The sequence below is a fragment of the Miscanthus floridulus genome, chromosome 14, assembly GCF_019320115.1.
Source record: "Miscanthus floridulus cultivar M001 chromosome 14, ASM1932011v1, whole genome shotgun sequence".
NCBI classification, from domain to species: Eukaryota; Viridiplantae; Streptophyta; class Magnoliopsida; order Poales; family Poaceae; genus Miscanthus; species Miscanthus floridulus.
In genome coordinates this window covers 14,852,725-14,872,536 of record NC_089593.1, presented here as the reverse complement: position 1 = coordinate 14,872,536, position 19,812 = coordinate 14,852,725, and the positions used below count along the sequence as shown (strand labels likewise).

Here is a 19,812-nt window from a genome sequence, read left to right as displayed (position 1 = left end):
TGACCAACATGCACTACATACCATGCCATGGTTGCCTATACATTTAAGTAAATTAGGTTGTCATTAAAACATGATTCTTATACAATTTAATATATTTACGAATAACACACGACCATTGCATAGATAGGAGTGTTTGGAAAATAGCTATTCACGTGCCTTAGTAATAGTTGTTAGATGTAGGAAAGATATAAAGAATATTTTTTTATTCATTAAAAACCAAATGATGATTTAGAGAGCCAGTTTAATACTTTTGGATATACTCCTAGAGATGTCTAAGAGTCTTCAGTCTCACTATAAATCCCCCAACCATCGGCGCGAGGTTCTTTCACAAGTATCAGTGTAGGTAAGCATCTTTCCAAATTAGTGATACTTTGATCTGAAACTTACATGGTTGGTAGGGGCAAATATGCATCTCATACTATCCCAGGAAAGTGACACACAAAAACTCATAATAAGATAGGATTGTTGGAAAATATTCCCAGTTTAATGCACAAGGCTACATAACTATGTATTACTTGTAATCTTGCATAAGTTAATAATTATGCATCTTTATGCTGATAGCATGGAGAAGATGGTTTCACAGAGAAAACGTAAGTTTGTTTCACAGAGAAAATGCAAGTACTCCGAAAACAAACTACCATTAACATTCAAAGAGCAATTTCTGTCAAGTATAACGAGTCCCTGCTATGTTTATCCTGGTAACCAAAAATAAAATTACGCTTTTGTTTTTATCAGTATACTGATGAATAGAGCTAAGCAACGTGCTACTAAGTAACAATGTACTACTTACTAGCAATGCATCCAGAAACACAAAGAAACAGATAGCACACACTATGTGGCAAACCTTGGTTCTAGCATTCACAGCTGCATGATCAAACGTATGACAGCACACACTGCATGATCAAACTGATTCAAGTAAGTAGTTGTGGGACATTTCATCAGACACGTAGCAGGTAGTGAGCCACACACTCACCGTGGGGGTGGGAAAGCAGCTGTCTGCGTGCTCCTGAAGGCCTCGGCGGTGCTCCGGACGGCGCGGTGCTCCGGCTTAGGGCGGTGCTCTAGTGTGGGACGGTGCTCTGGCCTGGGGCGCTACTCCGGCGTGGGGCGGTGCTCCGGCGTGGGGCGGTGCTCCGACATGGGGCAGTGCTCCGGCGTGGGGCGGTGGACGGCGTGGGGTGGTGCTTCGGTGGCGCGGGGGGAGGGGTTGGCACGGGGTTAAAATGAATTGGGATAATTTCAACCCGCGCCACTTTTATAGCAGTAGCTCATCACTACCGGTTCTTCTTGTAAACCGACAGTGATGGGAACATCACTGCCGGGTCACTCCCCAAACCGGCAGTGATGTTCTGTAGCAGTTAGGTGTTAAGTTAGGTGTTAAGTAGGATAAGTTTTCATTTTCTTTCGAACTCCTCCTACTGGCGCAACAGTTAAGACCCCTCAACTTAGCCCCCGAGACCCTTGTTCGAGTCCCAGGCGGGTCAAATTTTTTTGTTCTATTTTATAAATTATTAATTTATTTCGTGAAATAGCTCATCACTGCCGGTTTTGCTTGTAAACTGACAGTGATGGTGTACATCATTGCCAGGTCATCCCCCAAACTAGCAGTGATGTTGTGTAGCGGTTAGGTTTAACTTAGGTGTTAAGTAGGATAAGTTTCCGTTATCTTTCGAACTCCTCCTATTGACGCAACAGTTAAGACCCCTCAACTTAGCCCCCGAGACCCGTGTTTGAGTCCCAGGCAGCCCAATTTTTTTGGTTTAATTTTATAATTTATTAAGCGGTCTAAAGGTCAAAAATATAAAATAAATGTGTTGCATCCCTGAATCGAACCGAAGCCTACAAGTTCCAGAGCAGCGGACAAACCATTGAGCTATCGCCTGATTTTCGAATGTTTGAAGGAATTTATTCCTTTGAGTGATTATCTGTCCCTGCTTTGCACGTAGGCCCCTTCAACTCCCCGGCCACGCTGGTCATGCGGTTCGCATGAAGAGCCACTGTTTTAATTACCAAACGCTGGTCCATTAGCTGCTCGCGCCAGTCCCCAAACGCAGGCGCGCTCCCAACGCAGGCGCAATGGCGGTTCAATGGCATTTCCCAACATAGGCGCGCTCTATTTCCGAGGGGAGAGCCCTTCAGTTCCCCATGAAGAGACGCCGCGTTTACACGTTCATTGGCTGCTCGCGCCGGTTCCCAAACGCAGGCGCGCTCAACGCAGGCGCAATGGCGGTTCAATGCCGTTTCCCAACGTAGGCGCGCGCTCCGTTCCCAAGGGGGTGCGAGTTATTGCACCGTGATTAGTTCCACACTGACACGCCTATATAAGCGAGGCCCCCATGCACACAGTCAGCCGCCACACCACCGCGCGTCAAGAAAGCCAAGCACCGCCCTTCCCACGCACACCTCGCCCTGGCCCTCGACGTACCCGCCGCCACGCACAATGCCTCACCGCTTGAAGACAACATGGGCAAAGCTCAACCCGTCGTCCTCACGTCGCCCCCCGACTCCACCGACGCCGTCGTCTGAATCGGACCTCAAGGTGAACCTCAAGGATGATCCGGACCGGGAGACCGCATCGGAGGAGGAACCGGAACCTCTTCCGGTGGAGGAGGTCGTCTTCAATTTGTTGGAGATGGCTCAGAAGGAGGAGGAGGACCGGCACCTCCGCGCCTTCGCACAGAAGGAGACCGACGACTGCATCCTGAAGCGCGTCATCGAGATCTCCAAGGAGGATGAGCGCCGCCACGAGGAGGAGGAACGCCGCCGCTAGGAGGAGACCGAGCGGAGTCTCACGATGGACGCGGAACGGCGGTGCCAGCGTAGGGCTGAGCGAAAGAAGCGCAAAGAGGAGCACCGCCACCGGCAGCCGGGGTACGACGCATGCGGCAGCACCGGCAGTAATTAGTAGCACTAGTGATTAATCAATGCATTTATATAGGGCGATGTAATAATTTACTGGTGCTGAAAAAAACCATGTCGTCGAATCCTTTGTTTGATCATCATCACCTGAATTGGGTTGATACTTTGCATTGCATGACCTCTCGTTTTATTTGCTTACATATTGGATGTTGCATTTTATATGACCTCATTTTGCTTACCTTGTTTTGCTCTTCTAGATAATACTGTGTTGCAGCATGTCTGTCATCTGTCACATCACTGCCGGGCCATTCTTTAAACCAGCAGTGATTTCCGCATAGTGGTTACAGAATAAGTAACTTATCTTTTCCACTTATTTCGAATACCTCCTACTGGCTCAACGGTTAAAACCCCGCAACTTAGCCCCCGATACCCGTGTTCGAATCCAGGGCGGCCCAATTTTTTTTTGTTTAATTTTATAATTTATTAAGCGGTCTAAAGGTCAAAAAGATAAAATAAATAAACCATGGCACACATCCTATACTAGCGCAGCGGTTAAGTGTCTGAACTCTGTGGGCCAAGACCCGAGCTCAAACCCGAGGGCTGGCACAAATTTTTTTTAATTTTTTATATATCACTGTCGGTTTTCAAAATAAACCGACAGTGATAACATGCATCACTATCGGTTTCCTCTCATCACTGTCGGTTTCCTCTCATCACTGCCGATTTCTTGAAACCGACAGTGATGTTTATATATATTAAAAAAAATTCTTTCATATACTGAATAAATAGAAGCATATGTATTTCTATATCGAAATGGCTTGAATTTTTTTTTACAAGCGTGTACACCCAAATTAAGATCTCACTCAGGATCTTAGGTTTTTCTAATCATTTTTTTATTAATTATGTTTTTCTGTGTGCTGAATGAGACAAAAGAGGGTGAATTTCATCTTGGACCCAATAGATTTTTTCATCCACCTCCACAAAATTATTATCCCTAGAGCACATTAGAGCCTATGTAAAAGTTTGGCACCATTCTGGATCTTTTCGTGGATAGACTCAGTTCAACCTATAATTAAACGGTCTCGCCGCGCGAAAATTCAATTAAACCTCAGAAAGTAGCAAACCTTCTCCGAAAAATCCCAAACTTGGTGTTTCCTTCACACGTGGCACGTACAAGCCTAAAAAAGTTTGAGACCAATACGACACCGGAATGCCTATGAACCACAGAAACCTTGATAACCTATGTGTATAGTCATAGTTCGATGAAAGAGCACATGTACCTCTATGAAGCATATATACTCTGCCTATGTCGACATGGCTTGAAATTTTATGGCAAGAATGTACACCCAAATTAAAACCCCACACAGGATTTTAGGTTTTTCTGTTCATTTTTTTATTTATTATATTTTTCTTTGTGCCAAATGATACAAAAGAGGGTGAATTTCATCTTGGACCCAATAGATTTTTTCATCCACATCCACAAAATTCTTATCCCCAGGGCACATTAGAGCCTGTGTAAAAGTTTGGCACCATTCTAGATCTTTTCGTGGGTAGACTCAGTTCAACCTATAATTAAACGGTCTCGTCGCGTGAAAATTCAATTAAACCTCAGAAAGTAGCAAACCTTCTCTGTAAAATCCCAAACTTGGTGTTTTCTTCACACGTGGCACGTGCAAACCTAAGAAAAAGTGTGAGACCAATACGACATTGGAATGCCTATGAACCATAGAAACGTTGATAACCTATGTGTATAGTCATGGTTCGATGAAAGGGCACATGTACCTCTGTGAAGCATGTATACTCCGCCTATATCGACATGGCTTGAATTTTTTTTGGCAAGCATGTACACCCAAATTAAGACCCCACACAGGATGTTAGGTTTTTCTGTTCATTTTTTATTTATTATATTTTTCTCTGTGCCAAATGATACAAAAGAGGGTGAATTTCATCTTGGACCCAATAGATTTTTTCATCCACCTCCACAAAATTCTTATCCCTAGGGCACATTAGAGCCTGTGTAAAAGTTTGGCACCATTTCGGATCTTTTAGTGGGTTGACTCAGTTCAACCTATAATTAAATAGTGTCATCGTGCGGAAATTTAATTAAACCTCAGAAAGTAGCAAACCATCTCCGGAAAATCCCAAACTTTGTGTTTCCTTCACACGTGGCACATGCAAGCCTGAGAATAAGTTTGAGACAAATACGACACCGGAATGTTACACGAATTACTTGTATGACAATAATTAAACACACAAAGCCGTACATATTAAAATTAGAACCCAATTAAACTACGACCTTGAAAACCTAGCTAAATAAACATTAATTACTATCGGAATCACTGCCGAGATCGATCGGGCCACGCACACTAACATGCCTCTGTAGCCATATATGGTAATTGATGTCACGGATTATGTATCCACTTGTATCGATGAAGTCCAATGCCCGTATGAGTGCACTCTCTCGTGCCTCACAACACCGAAAGAATGGTCGGCCATAGATGTAACATACTAAACGACCACTGCCCCTATTAGTAATCCTTATGCAGTACTGGCGTCCATCTATAGTGAGCTGGCCGAGGTTTCCATTGCAGAAGTCCCAATCGTACCCGAGTTGCTCCGTAGCTTGGTCTAGAACGGCCCACAAGCCACATGCAGCATAGGTAAGGTCCTGTAGCGCAATCTGCATGCGAAGAAAAAGAAAAAAAAATAGAGAATGTTATTACAATAATAAACAACAAATAACCACGACTCAGATATAAGTGACCATTTTACCACATCCGCATGGTTGTAGCTCGCAAACCATTCGCTTGCTTGCGGGACGGGGATATCACCAGCATTCAAAGCAAGTGCCTTGAAGTGCAAGAAATCAGGCACATCATAGCAAATACGTTGAAGTGCCTCTAAATAGATGCGCACGACAGTTAATTGGGCGCTTATCACGTCCGGGCTCTGTATTCCGGTCCTGTGGATATGGTTCCGATGATTTGAACCCCTCACAGGGATGAAAAAACTGAGTTCACACGTCCATAGCCGACCACTTGCATTAGATGCCATGTTCTCGACGATGTCCGAGATAAAGAACCAGCTAAGTGCTGTTCGCAGCCAATCTATTGGGGATATAGTCTGCGACATATATACATGCAACAATGATATTAAACTAATTACAGTTATTTGTTAGCATAAAAAAAATAAAAGATGTTGGAAAATATTTCATACAATAGCTGGAACAGGGAACCGTGGAATGACCACATTAGGAGCGAATGGCTCATGCCAGGGTGGAAACCTAGTTCTTGTGGTGGGGGAGGTCCATTGTTCCTACCACCTGATCGATAAAATGCAAAAAAATGAACATAAAATATATGCACAAAAAATTCTTCCAAGTAAAATGTGGCAACATAATTAAATATAGATCGAATGCAAGGAATAAGAATATATATAAATGTAGAATGCAAAGAAACATGAATATAAATATAGATCAAATGAATATAGATAGAATATTAGAGAAGAAAACATATCAATACCATTGAAAAATGCAGGAGCCATGACCAAATCACGTAGAGAGAGAGAGAGAGTGGATGTCTTGAGGAGTGAGAGTGAAAAGTGAGAAATGAGACTGAGAGAGTTCGTGGGTGGGTGGGATCGATGTATGTGACCGACAGTTTGTTTTATATAGGGGGGTATGGACATCACTGTCGGTTTTTAAATAGAACCGACAGTGAAGGTGGATATCACTGTCGGTTTTTAAATAGAACCGACAATGAAGGTGACTATCACTGTCGGTTTCTATAAAGAAACGACAGTGAAGGTGCATATATGTAAAGGATATATTTATTTAGATACTACAGTGGGAAAGTTTTAACAACAACGATATATTTATTCAGATAGTAATGAAATACATCAAAAAATTACAAAAAAATTAGAAATAAGTTGCATATACGATAACAAAGACCTTACACTAAAATTCCATATACGATAACAAAGACCTATTTGCGTACAGGTCAATGTTACCATCAATGTGTATCAACACATTATAATTTAACCACCTCAGTAGCATTCTTCTAGCACCAACTAGGGTCAAACAACAGCACCGAGGTGGTCTATGAGCTATACCGGTTGGAGATGACAAGGTGGCATTGATGAATCCACGCCTCTGCTGTACATGGCCTTTTTCTCGGTACAGTCCAGAGCACATCGGATTCAGCTCGGCACCGCATGGATGAACCAATGTCGCTCCGGGACGGGAAATTGCCTAGAGCACACTAGGTCTCTCTGGACATACAGTCCAGAGCGCACCACAGCGGATGGCTCTATGAACCTCGTGGCATCTCCAATCTTCGACGTTGCTCTATCTTCAGTAGCATTCTTCTAGTACCTCATGTGTGCACCATTTTGGTGGACTACGATGCATAACGATATCTGTGGTTTGTTGTGAGAGGAAAACATTGTATCATGGCTGATAAGGTCTGGCTGAAACCAACATGTATGGAGAGGCTAGCTCCTGGCCGAAGGCCATTTTATAGGGGCTAGCAGTCGTGGTACATTTTTATTTCTGAACTAAAATTGTCGGGGTAGGAGGGAGCAGTGTTCCAACGGTTGTGGTCATGAGAGCACTATTGGTATGTGAGGAGCATCTACACATCACTATCGGTTTTAGTTTAAAAACCGATAGTGAATTGGGCCTTCTGTGTTGGTTTGAGCAACCGACTGTGATAGACGATACACTGCCGGTTTTAAATCCAAAACCGGCAGTGAAGGGCCCTACGGCCAACTTTAGGTAAAAAAATATAAAAAAACAGTGTCGGTTTGGAGCCTGCCATCGTAGCCTTTTGTAAAAATATAAAAAAGTTTGGCCCGCCTAGGATTCGAGCGCGGGTCTTAGAGTACAGAGTGTGCGGCCTTAACCGTTGAGCTAGAACAGGGAGTTCACTTAGTTAGCTTTTATTTATTTATTTATTTATAGAAATAATGCAGTTAGTTTATATTCTAAAATAACACAAAATTTTGTGTCTTGATTATTTAATTCTATGACAATGAATTAATGGTCTATAATTATCAAATAATAATGTTTGTGAATATCATCTTAATATTTGAGTACATAGTCAATAATTAAATTGTAGAGATGCGCACAAAATATAAATTAAATATTCAGTGTGAATTACTGATACAACGTCTGCATAATGATTACATAGTTAACAATAATCTAACTATCTTTAGGTGCATCAACAATGGGGGCCTCATTATGATCAATTCGTATGTAAGCAGGTTCATCACCCTCTTGAAGGATAGGTAGGGGTATGTTCGCCCCGAATGGAGGCATTTCCTGATAGCCCCTGTAGTCTTTTTCGTCCGTCACTCCATCGACACCGACAATCTTCCTTTTCCCTTCTAGGACTACTTTTAGCCTTCCTTTTGTCTTGTTGTCCCTTGCATAGAAGACTTGCATAACATCTCTTGCAAGGACAAAGGGGTCGTCTCTATATGTGGTCTTAGTGAGATCAATGGTAGTGAACCCTTCACTGTCAGTGTTGATTTCCTCGAGCCGGACCCACTAGCAGCGAAAAAAGCTACCTTCAATGGACCATAGGCTAGCTCCCATACCTCCTCTATGAAACCATAGTATGTTGCCTGCACATTGCCGTTTTCGTCATGAGCATCAAAACGAACACCACAATTTTGGTATGTGCTCTTTCCATCTTGCTTGTTTGTGTAAAATGTGAATCCATTGATCTCATACCCTTGGTACTTAAGATATGTACTCGAAGGTCCCTTGGCTAAGGCATCCAGTTGATTACCCAACTTTATTCCAAGCAAGCGATGTCGCAACCAGCTGACAAATTCCTCCTTATGTTTTTTATCCAGCCAAGCCTGTGACTTGCTCGGATATAGAGTTTGCAACGATTGCCTATGCTCATCAATGTATGGCATCACACCCTCGGCTTGCTGGAGAACAGCGAACTGTGCCTGTCTGAAAGAAACAAGGTCATCTACTGTAACAGATTTCTCCCCGACCATTCCTTTGCCACGTAGTCTTCCCTCGTGACGAGATTCTAGAACTTCGACCCTTTGGATGTCTAGATAATATGTGCAGAACTCAATGGCCTCCTCCGTTGACCATCCTTCAACCATGCCCCCTTCTGGCCTAAATCTGTTCCTAACATACCTCCTAAAAACTTTCATCAATCTTTCAAAAGGGAACATCTGATGCAGGTACATTGGGCCAAGGGCTCTAATTTGGTCAATAAGATGAATGAGCAGATGCAATGAGATATCAAAGTAAGTCGACGGGAATTGCATCTCAAGCCTAACGAGAGTTTCGGCTATGTCCCACTGTAGCTGCTCTAGCGTGGACACATCAATGACCTTTTTTCGAGATCATGTTGAAGAACGAGCAAAGCTTTATGATTGGGGCGCTGACCTTTGGGGGAGGATACCACGCAGGGCAATAGGGAGCAGCTGAGTCATAATGACATGACAGTCATGGGCCTTCATAGGACCATAGTTGAACTTGAGTTCTCTCATGTTCACTAGCCTCTTTGGGTTCGCACAGTAGCCCGTTGGGACTTTGAGTTCATTGAAGAAAGAAATAAGCGCACGCTTTTCTTCCTTCTTCAATGTCCATGACGCAACTAGAAGTTCGAACTGGCCATTCTCTAGCTCCATGTAATGTAGCTCCTTCCTGATTCCTACGTGTTGCATGTCTAGGAGTGTGGCTAGTGAATCCTTCGATGTCCCCAGGTGTCCATCAAGGTGTTAAGAGTGTTAGCGCACACGTTTTTAGTGATGTGCATGGGATCAAGATAGTGGTGTACACTCAGAAATAGCCAGTAAGGTAGTTTCCAGAAAACCAATTTTTTCTTCCAAACGCTCCCATCAGGCACTGCTACTGCATTGTCCCCCTTCCCAAGGACAACCTCTAGTATGTTGAGTTCTCGAAGTATCGTAGGCCCATCTCGATATTTTGGAGCTAAGCATTTCTCAATAGTACCGTTGAAATCTTTTCTGTTCCTGCGGTAAGGGTGATCCTTAGATAGGAACCTACGGTGTCCCATATAAATTATCTTTAAGTTATTTGACAGATTTACCACATTGGTGTCGTCCAAGCACTCGACACATCCAGTATAGACTTTTGTTTTCTCTTCGGACAATGAACCTCGACCTGGCAGGTCAATGATTGTAGCGATAAGTACTCCCTTGATCGTGACATGTTCCTTTTTGTACTCATTCCAAACATCTGGCACACCCTTTTCAAACATCTCCACTAGTTCATCGATCACTAGTTCCAGAAACACATCGATGTCATTCCCAGGCTGTCTTGGCCCTTGGATCAGTAGTGGCATCTAGATGTACGACTGCTTCATACAGACCTAAGGTGGAAGGTTGTATATACAGAGCATCACTGGCTAGGTGCTATGATTGCTTCTAACCTGGTCAAAAGGATTCATCCCATCTATGCTCAAAGCAAACCAAAGGTAACTTACCTCTCCACCGATGTCCTTATAGAACATAGTATTGACAGTCCTCCAGTCATGCCCATCGGCGGGGTGCCTCATCATTGTATCTTTCTTACGCTCTTTGCCATGCCAGCGCAACAGCTTGGCTGACTTTGCACATGCAAACGGCCTATGCACCCGGGGAGCTATAGGGAAATACCAAATGACCTTTGCGGGACCTCCTCTGGTCTTGGTACCCTCATCTGACGGCCCTTCCTTATACTGTGGAGTTTCACACTTGGGGCACTTGTCCAAGTCTTTGTATTTTTCTCCACGGTACAATATGCAATCATTGGAACACGCATGGATTTTTTTCAACCTCGAGGCCGATGGGACAGATCATTTGCTTGGCCAAGTATGTCTTTTCTGGCAACTCATTTTTTCTGGGAGCATTTTCCTTATTATAGCTAACAACTGATTGAAGCCTTTATCGCTCAATCCGTTTGTCGATTTGAACTCTAACAGCATGATGTCGGCTTCTAGTTTCCTCATTGGACAATTCCTATACAGTGGTGTTTTGCCATCTTGTCTTATTTTCTCTAGCTTTCTCAGCTGTCTTTCACTAAGACATCTGGTCTCTACATTACGTAGCAGCTAAGAAATGCCATCATTATCCTCGGTGTCGTCAGCTAGCGTGTTCCTAAACACATTATTAACTGTGGCCATAGGTTCCGTGTTGACACCGGGTTCCTCATCAGCATCATGGATGGCTACATCAGGCATGTCCACATCATCATTGTTTTCCTGCAGAACATTCACACCAACCTCGCCATGCATAGTCCATATCATATAGTTTGGCATGAACCCCCTGGTAATCAAGTGTGATCGTATAGACTCAATTTGATGAAAGTTCCTATGATTCTTGAAATCTTTGCATGGGCGGAAGACAGGGTTCCCATTCCCAGCATGGGCTTTGGCATCGGTGATAAACTAGCTGACACCATACATGTACCGCTTGTCCATTCGGGACAGATGCATCCACTCTCGATCCATCTCTGTACAAAAAAATACTGAGACAGTAATTACAAAGAATTAATAAGAAATCAAGCTTCATGAACAACAATTGTAGCTCGAAAGTACCATTTTTGGAAAACATTATTGTACACTAATTATTGAAAATTTGAAATTGGTAGCCCCGGCCCTGTAAATTAAAAATCGTAGTAGAAAATAATTATTGCACAATATTGAAGAACAACTATTCTACTCTACTTCTAAGAACTAAATATAGCATCACATACTAACAATGATGATCTTGACCACCATGGTGTAATTAGCTAGGAATTTAAATGTGTTCATAGACACCAACCTTTTGGATGATGGATTCACCACAATTTGAGCCTTGCACAAATGTCCAATTGGAAAAGTGCTCTCTAGAATGGAGAAAGAACTAGAATAAGAATCAAGCAATGTAGCCATCAAAACAAAGCTAATTAAGCAACAAAATCAAAGGAGTGGATGTTTGTTACTAACCTTAAAGCAAAAAGATCAAGCCATTCTTCAAAATCCAAGCACTAGCTTCATGGTAAAGAGCAGCCGCAACAATGGAGGGAAGGGCCCAAAAGCGCGCCTCTGTTCTCAGGATGGAAGAGGGGAGGAAGAAGAGGACGGTTGTAGCCTTTTTATGTAGTAGGCTTATCACCATTGGCTCTTGGCTAGAACCGATAGTGATAGAGCACAATCACTACCGGTTTGTGGCTTGAACCGACAGTGATGAGTGCCCGCCAAAAACTACCAGTTCAAACCACAAACCGACAGTGATGTGGTCCTTCACTGCCGGTTTTAGCCCAACCCCAATCATTTTTTCATTTTCAAGCTCATAACCGGCAGTGAAAGTACATCACTGCCGGTTCTCACAAATCTGACAGTGATGATGCCGGCAATGATGTGCAAATCTGGCGTAGTGTCGGGCACTCGACAAAGGATTTCCCGAGTGCCACGATGGCACTCGGTAAAGAAAAGCCGCCGTGATGGCCAGGTCACGGTGACGGTCCCTTTGCCGAGTGCCACGCGTCGGCACTCGGCAAAGAAATGTGTTTTTTATTTTTTTTATTTTTTAAAATGATTTGCCGAGTGCCTGCATATGGCACTCTGCAAAGCCTGTTTTCTTTTTTTTTTGAATTTTCTTTGCCGAGGCTGTAGGCAGGCACTCGGCAAAACAGTTTGTTTTTTTTTGAATTTTCTTTGCCGAGTGCCTTGCCCATGGCACTCGGCAAAGCTGGGAAGGCCAGTGACGCAGATTCCCAGCTTTGCTGACACTCGGTAAAGAAGTGAAAAAATTCATTTTTTTTGGTTTTTAGTCTTCCATCGTTGCAAACAAGATATAGATCATATATATATATAACACAACTATATATCACACAAATATATATATAATACAAATGTATATCAGAATCCACCACAAACACAAACATAGCATACAAGTATCACAATCTCGACTCCCAAGTCCAAAGTCCAAACACACAAGCATAGTTCACAAAGTTCACAAGTGCATTATATCACAATGGCTGCCATTTGAAGCTCACGGCGACGGTCCGGGTTGGGATGGCCCAAAGTGCGATCCCAGCGACCATCCGAGGTGGTTCGACGCCGCCCCCGATTGATGCTGCACAAAATAGAAGAGATTGTACGTGAGCAACAAGAGAAGAGATAAATATGCAAGATAAATATCCGCCACTACCACCACCACCACCACATCACCAACACTTCACCACCACCACCACCACACCACCACCACCACCATGAGCACCACAACACCATGACCACCACCACCAACACCAACACCACCACCACCACTAGGTTTCACTAGGTTTCTCTAAGTTTCAGCATAGAAAGTAAAACTTCGTACTTATACTCACCAGGGTAGAATCAGTACGTTGTGGAGGTGGATCTGGAGCAAGCAGCGTCTGTGGGATCGCCCAACCTTGTTGCTGGCCAATTTGCTGCATGAACTTGATCATCTCGGCCATCTGCCGCTGATCTTGCTCCCGCTGGGCCTCCAAAGCCTGTAGCCTTTGCTGCTCGACCTCCCGCTTGGCCTGCAGTTCCTGCACCTGGGCCTACAACATTTGACCCCAATGTTTCAATAATGCATAGGTAAGGTATGTAAAAGTCAAAGAACGACGAATGAAACAGGAATGCTTACCTGGAGTGCCGACACCATGGTCGGCCGTTGGCGTATGGGCACGCTTGAGCTCGTGCTCGATGCTCGGAGCTGGTGGAGAGGAGTAGAGGCCGTGTCGAGGACGTCGTCGCCAATCCAGAACCACCCATGCTTCTTGCCTTGCCCCACCCTCATCATGAGCTGAGGATCAAGGCACTCCTCGGTTCTCGGATCGTAGCTCGGCCCATGGACTGACCTTGTCGCCTCCGTGTATAAAGAGAGGCGGGTGTGGACGCTGGAGTTGGTGTACGCCTCAACCGGGGCATCTGGGTTGTACTCGATGTCAGCCGTCGCCTTGCCCATGTGAGCCAGAGCATATGCCTTGAGTTGACCAACTAGCTGGCCATCGTGTGCATCCGACTACGAGAAAAACAACAACATGTGGTTAGAAATGATGCAGAATTGAGCGCGGCTAGATTAGAGCAATGGCGGAGACTTACACATGCCTTTGCATATTTGCTGAGGCTGTGGCTGCCCTGATGGTGAGGTACACCTGGCATCTACAAACGCCTATCGTGGGCCTCCTCGTGCTTCTTCTGCCAGTCCCCGTCCAACCAGGTGTCCACAATATATTCCCAGCAATCGGGGTGGGTGGCGCACCAGCTTGGAATCGCCTATAGGACATCAAGTAGACGACATATCAGAAGATCAAATTAGGCATACTTAATCTCAAAAGAAATGAATATTCATGTTTTGTATTTACCTGTATGTACTGCTCTCTTGTCAGCGTCATCCATCTTGCCTCCTCTTTGTTGACACGCCTAAGTAGGAACTTGGCGTTGTAGTCTATGTGGGCCAAGATGCGGGACTCGTAGTGCAAGTCCGTGACACACCTTTTACAGGAAGCGTAAGCCACCTGATACGCACTTTCCTCCTGTCCCTCCTGGATTCTGAAGAAGTCCTGCATAAAGACACAAGGTATCCATTATTTTATTTTAAGAACGTCCAATGAATGCGAGGAATTGAGGAATGTAGTGCAAGAAAGACTTACCCACAACTCCTTAATCACCCGATCTACCTTGTTTCTACAACGGATGCCATTACGATCTAGAGCATCCTGCACGAGGGCATAGTGGTCGAACGTCCAGGCTGGCTCCCAATCTTGATCTCCTTTCCTAATTAGGCCAGGGAAGTGTTCCTTGCACAAAAGTCCTAGGATGCCATTCACATTACGTGCCAGGGCTGCCTGGTCCACAAGCACCCAGTTCCTGCACAAGTGGTCCACAATAGTTATTACTTGTTATTATGATTTTTCAACATATCAAATGAAGAACATATGAAGTTACTTACTTATCACCCTCAGGTGCAATCAGTGGGCGCCTCTCAACAGGTATCGGTCGCTTCGGGAGCTTTGAGGGACCTCGCTGGTAGGGCTTCAACATACTAGAGGAACTAGAACCCCCTACCGTCGCGGCCTCCTCGTCCTCCATCGCTAGAACCACCTCCTCGTCCTCCGTCCGTGGACCCCCCCGTCCCCATCCACCATGTGCTGAAGGTCATCGTCGTGCACAGGGTCGCATGAGGAGCTGCGCCCGTGGTCAGTGAACGGCTCCCGCCTAGGCCTGCCTCTCAGCCTCCTCGGCCTCTCTGACACCTCCGCCTCCTCAGCCACCGCCATGTCCCTCCGGTTGGCGTAAATCGAGGGGCAGCTCCTCCTAGTGGGCCCCATCACCTGCAATTAAAAAGAGTAAACCAGTAAGTACAGATAAATGAGACGTACTTAGTAAGAGATGCAAAATAAAGAAAATGTATTTCTAATATTCTTCATGATCAGGATTATCTGGACGATAGGTATCATCATCACTATCAAGATTGTCCAAATCCTCAACAGGCTCATCCTCATCGTTGTCATTGCCTAGTCATAGTCCATCAAGCATTTCCAAGTCCTTCGGATCATGCACCTCAGTTGCAGCGTCCTCGTCAACAACCCATTCCTCGTTTGCTTCCATTTCAATCTCTCCGGTTAAGTCTATCTCAAGCATCCCTGGTAGCCCCTCTTCTTGTTGATAGAACTCTCTGTCATGCGTGTTTGGGTTCAAGTTGTAATCATCAGGGTTTGGGCGAGGTAATCTACCATGTGGTGATACCTTGTGCACAATATACCAACCCTAAAGACGTGGGTCAGTTTTGCAAGCATATGGACAATAATAAACTTGTGTGGCTTGTTGAGCCACAATATAGACATCTTCTCCTGGATAGAAGAAATCCTGTCGAGTTTCGACTATCCCAAGTTGATGGGACTTTCTTGATACTGTAGGATCAAACCACTGGCATTTGAATATGACAGGATTAAGTGCTTTGGAACCATGGTAGTCGAGCTCATATATTTCTTCAACTGTCCCATAATACTCCTCCTGATCAGTGCCCGACGTAAATACTCCGGTATTCGTGGTCCTTGGATTGGGACGACTCTGCTCATACCTTGTTGTGTGGAAGCGATATCCATTCACGTCATAAGCGTTAAATGACAAAACCTTATAGTCAAAGCCATTGGCCACCTGTTGTAATTCAGCACTTATAGACACATCCCTTTGGCACTGCAAGTTTAAGCAGGAGAGAAATGAAATCAGGCAACTTGGAACGTCAAACTTAGTAAGAGCTAACAAGTGATCACATGTGGAGATGTCTGGGTTTTAGGTATCATACGTCACAACTTGCTCGGAAACTTCTAAATTTTTAACCACAGCCTCTACATGCGATGACACGACACCTCTACAAGTTTCGTGATTTTCGGACTTCGTTTGCATTTTATATAATTAAAAAACACTTGTTTACCAAAATGGTGGTCATGTTTCGTGAAACAGATGTTCAAAATTTCACGAATGTCCTTGCACACAGCCTCAAAATGCACTCAAAAACATGAATACCATTTTTTTAATCGCTAAATTCTAATGCACCTGCAGCTCAAATTTACTTTTTCGAGAAAAATTCAAGTAAACATAAAAAATTAAAAAAATATACCAAAAAGTCATAGAAAAGTTTTAAATTGGAACATGTGCTTCAAGGTACTGTATAAATGCCACAGAAAAAATTTGAAAACAAAAATAAATAAAAATAAAAATACTTTACCGAGTGTCAGAATTGGCACTCGGCAAAGGAACCTCTTTGCCGAGTGCCAGGCTTGCAGCACTCGGCAAAGACAGCACGTTTGCCGAGTGCTAACAGCCAGCACTCGGCAAAGGATGACAGAGGGGCCACCAGCGTCGGTTGAGGTATTTTGCCGAGGGTTATTCTTTGCCGAGTGTCTGACATGCCGAGGGCCGGATTTGCCGAGTGCGGCACTCGGCAAACTGCCTCTTTGCCGAGTGCCCGTGTTTCGACACTCGGCAAAGAGCGCGTCTCCCTATAGTGCTTGCCCCTCCCTGCATGCATGCAGATGGTTTTTTTTTCCGTTGGGGCGCCAAAGGAACTGCATGCACGGCGCGCTAATTTCTCTCGCATGACCGAAATTTTCTTCCTTGGTGCGTGCCCATTTTGTCCCTCGGCGCCTACAAAATTTTCATTGGCGCTAATAGAAATTGATTTGCATGTGGCGCCACGGCCTATGCCTCCAGTATGTTCCTCCTATAAATATAGGAAATGCTTATTCACAGTGGACACCACATCTTACTCCTCTAATCTTCCCTCTACTCATAATGCCCGGTCTAGATCTGAATCAGCCTATTGATTGGGATGAAATTGAGGAATATGAAGGAGGCATACTTGATTTGAACTATGATTTCGTTTGGGACCCTGGCAACGAAGGTACTCATTCCTGGTTTCCGTTTCTATATTTCGATTGTGTTCCCATTTGTGCCTTTCCAAGTGTAATAGTTCAGCGGCATCCATCGCAGGTGATGGCGATGACAACGAGAGCGACAACGACGCAGCTGATGGCACGGATGAAGCTGGAGCCGAAGGAGACGCCGTGGCTCAACCTGAAGCTGGAGAAGCGGACAACGGTGTACACGCCATGGACCAAACTGAAGAAACGGACAACGGTGCACATGCCATGGACCAAAATGACGCCGCTGCCGATGAAGCTGATTTCATGGCATTGGATTCAGGTTGGTACCCGATGGACGTTCTGATGCAGGCGTCATTGTTTTTTCTCATTTGTTTTTGTTGCTGCATGTCCCATGCACGTACGGATATTTGAACACGAGCATGTTTTTTTGTGTGTGTAGGCACTCCTAACAATATCAAGAGGAGGAGGCACTACCCTCCTGACATAAAAAGGATCATCTATGCCATGTGCTTAGAAAGATCAGCTCCAAGCATGATGAAGGAGGGAGTAACGAAGTCCGTTGCTGCTGATACGGGGTTTCGTGGAGAGTTATCCCGCGCGTATGGCGAACTGGACAAACTGGTGGTGGAATTTTAGCTTTTGAAAACAACAACAAAAAAATTTGTGGTAAAAAAAACATTTAACCCAAATGCCATAAAAGATGTGCCGCTTAGACAGCGTCATACTGTCCGTGACCTACCCAACGCCTTGCATGTGCCAAAGACAGGGGCGGATCCAGCGGGGGGGGGGGGGGGTGAATTTTTAGGCAAAATTCTATAGTGTAGGTAGGGCTGAGACTTAAGATCGAGCAGTAGTCGGAGGTATGTGTTGTTCAGCCCCTCCCTAAAATTTTTCTTGGATCCGCCGCTGGCCAAAGAGCACATTGCATGACCGGCTCAAAGAAGGAAAGTTGAGGCGTCATACAAATGCCATAAAGTTCACCTTAACAGAACAAAACATGAAGGAACGTGTGGGATTTTGTGTAAATATGCTTGACAGTCGAAGCATACCAGATGATCCAACCTTCAAATCTTTATACAATGTCATTTACATAGATGAGAAATGGTTCTCTAGGACAAAGAAAAACCAAATTTATTACTTGGCGCCTGACGAACAGATCCCTCGAAGAACTGTGAAGAGCAAAAATTTCATTGAAAAGGTGATGTTTTTAGGCGTGAAAGCCCGCCCAAGATTTGAGAACGGTGTATGCACATTTGATGGCAAGATAGGGATTTTTCCCTTCACTTACCTGGAGCCAGCCAAGAGGCGAAGTCCCAATAGGCCTAGGGGTAAGCTGTTTAATTTTACTTAAATTAGGATTACTCTACTAATCTTGGTTACTCTACTTACATGGTTGTATGTACAGGAACCATGTAGCTGAAGGCCATGACATCGGTCACGAGAGATACTATCCGAAAGTTTCTCATTGAAAAGGTCTTGCCGTCCATAAAAAAAATAGCCTGCTGAAGAACGAGGATGTCCTATATTCATCCAACAAGATAACGCGAAGATGCACATTGCAGTTGACGATCCAGATTTTTGTCGTGCTCCACAAGCAGATGGGTGGGATATACGGCTAATGTGTCAGCCACCCAACTCTTCGGATCTTAATATTTTGGATCTGAGTTTTTTTTGCAGCTCTGCAGGCATTATTTGAAAAGTCATCTCCATCAAACATCCAAGAAATTGAGTTGAATGTGATCAAAGCGTATTTAGAATATCCGGTGGACAGGTCAAACCATGTATTCCTAACACTGCAGGGGTGCATGATAGAGATTATGCGCGCAATTAAAAGGAGGGCAACATTATGCTATCCCTCATATGAAGAAGGGAACGTTAGAGAGAATTCATCAACTTCCAATAAGGCAACAAGTAGATAAGGAAATTTATCAAGATGCAGTGAATTTCATCGTTGCATAGCTTAGTGTTCCACAAAAATGTACTCCTATTGCATGTAACCGATTAGATAAAAAAAACAAGAGTACACCATTGCTCGTTTCGCATCACTTGTGTAGTTCAGGAAAATTAGGGAAGATGATTTTAAACATCATTGGACGGGCAATCGCAAGGGCTTTATCATCCTTTTCTGGTTCAGCAGCAACATGTGCAGCAATTCTAGCTTCTTCCTCGATGTCCTAGAATGAATCTGGAACACATAGGTGTCGCTGGTCAGTGAGTCTGGAACGTACCGAATGTTGTCGGAGTCGGTGCCGTGATCGTCACCGGCCGCTTCACTTTCGTCCATGATCGTGAGCGGATGAGCTCCACCAATGTTGCACAGAGCTCCCGCACGACGGAGCTCCACTTGCTGACGGAGACGGAGCGCTCGCGCGCGGCAAAGCTCGACCTGCGCTTGCCGTCGCATGCGGATGGCGCAGACATGGAGCACTCGAGCACGGCCGAGCTCCTTCTGTGCCTTCCGATCAGACGCATGCGCCGAGCACTGGCGAGCTGCTGCCTTGCTTGCGCCCCAGCCACCTCTGCCATCTTCGTCGCTGCACAAAAATGTTGTGAGCTAAGGTGCAAGCACGCAAGTT

At 44.6% G+C, this 19,812-nt stretch overlaps 1 pseudogene; it reads left to right on the top strand.

Moving 5' to 3' along the window:
* The first annotated feature begins 17,144 nt into the window (after positions 1–17,144).
* LOC136503085 (uncharacterized) lies at positions 17,145–19,195 on the top strand (annotated as a pseudogene).
* The last annotated feature ends 617 nt before the right edge of the window (positions 19,196–19,812 follow it).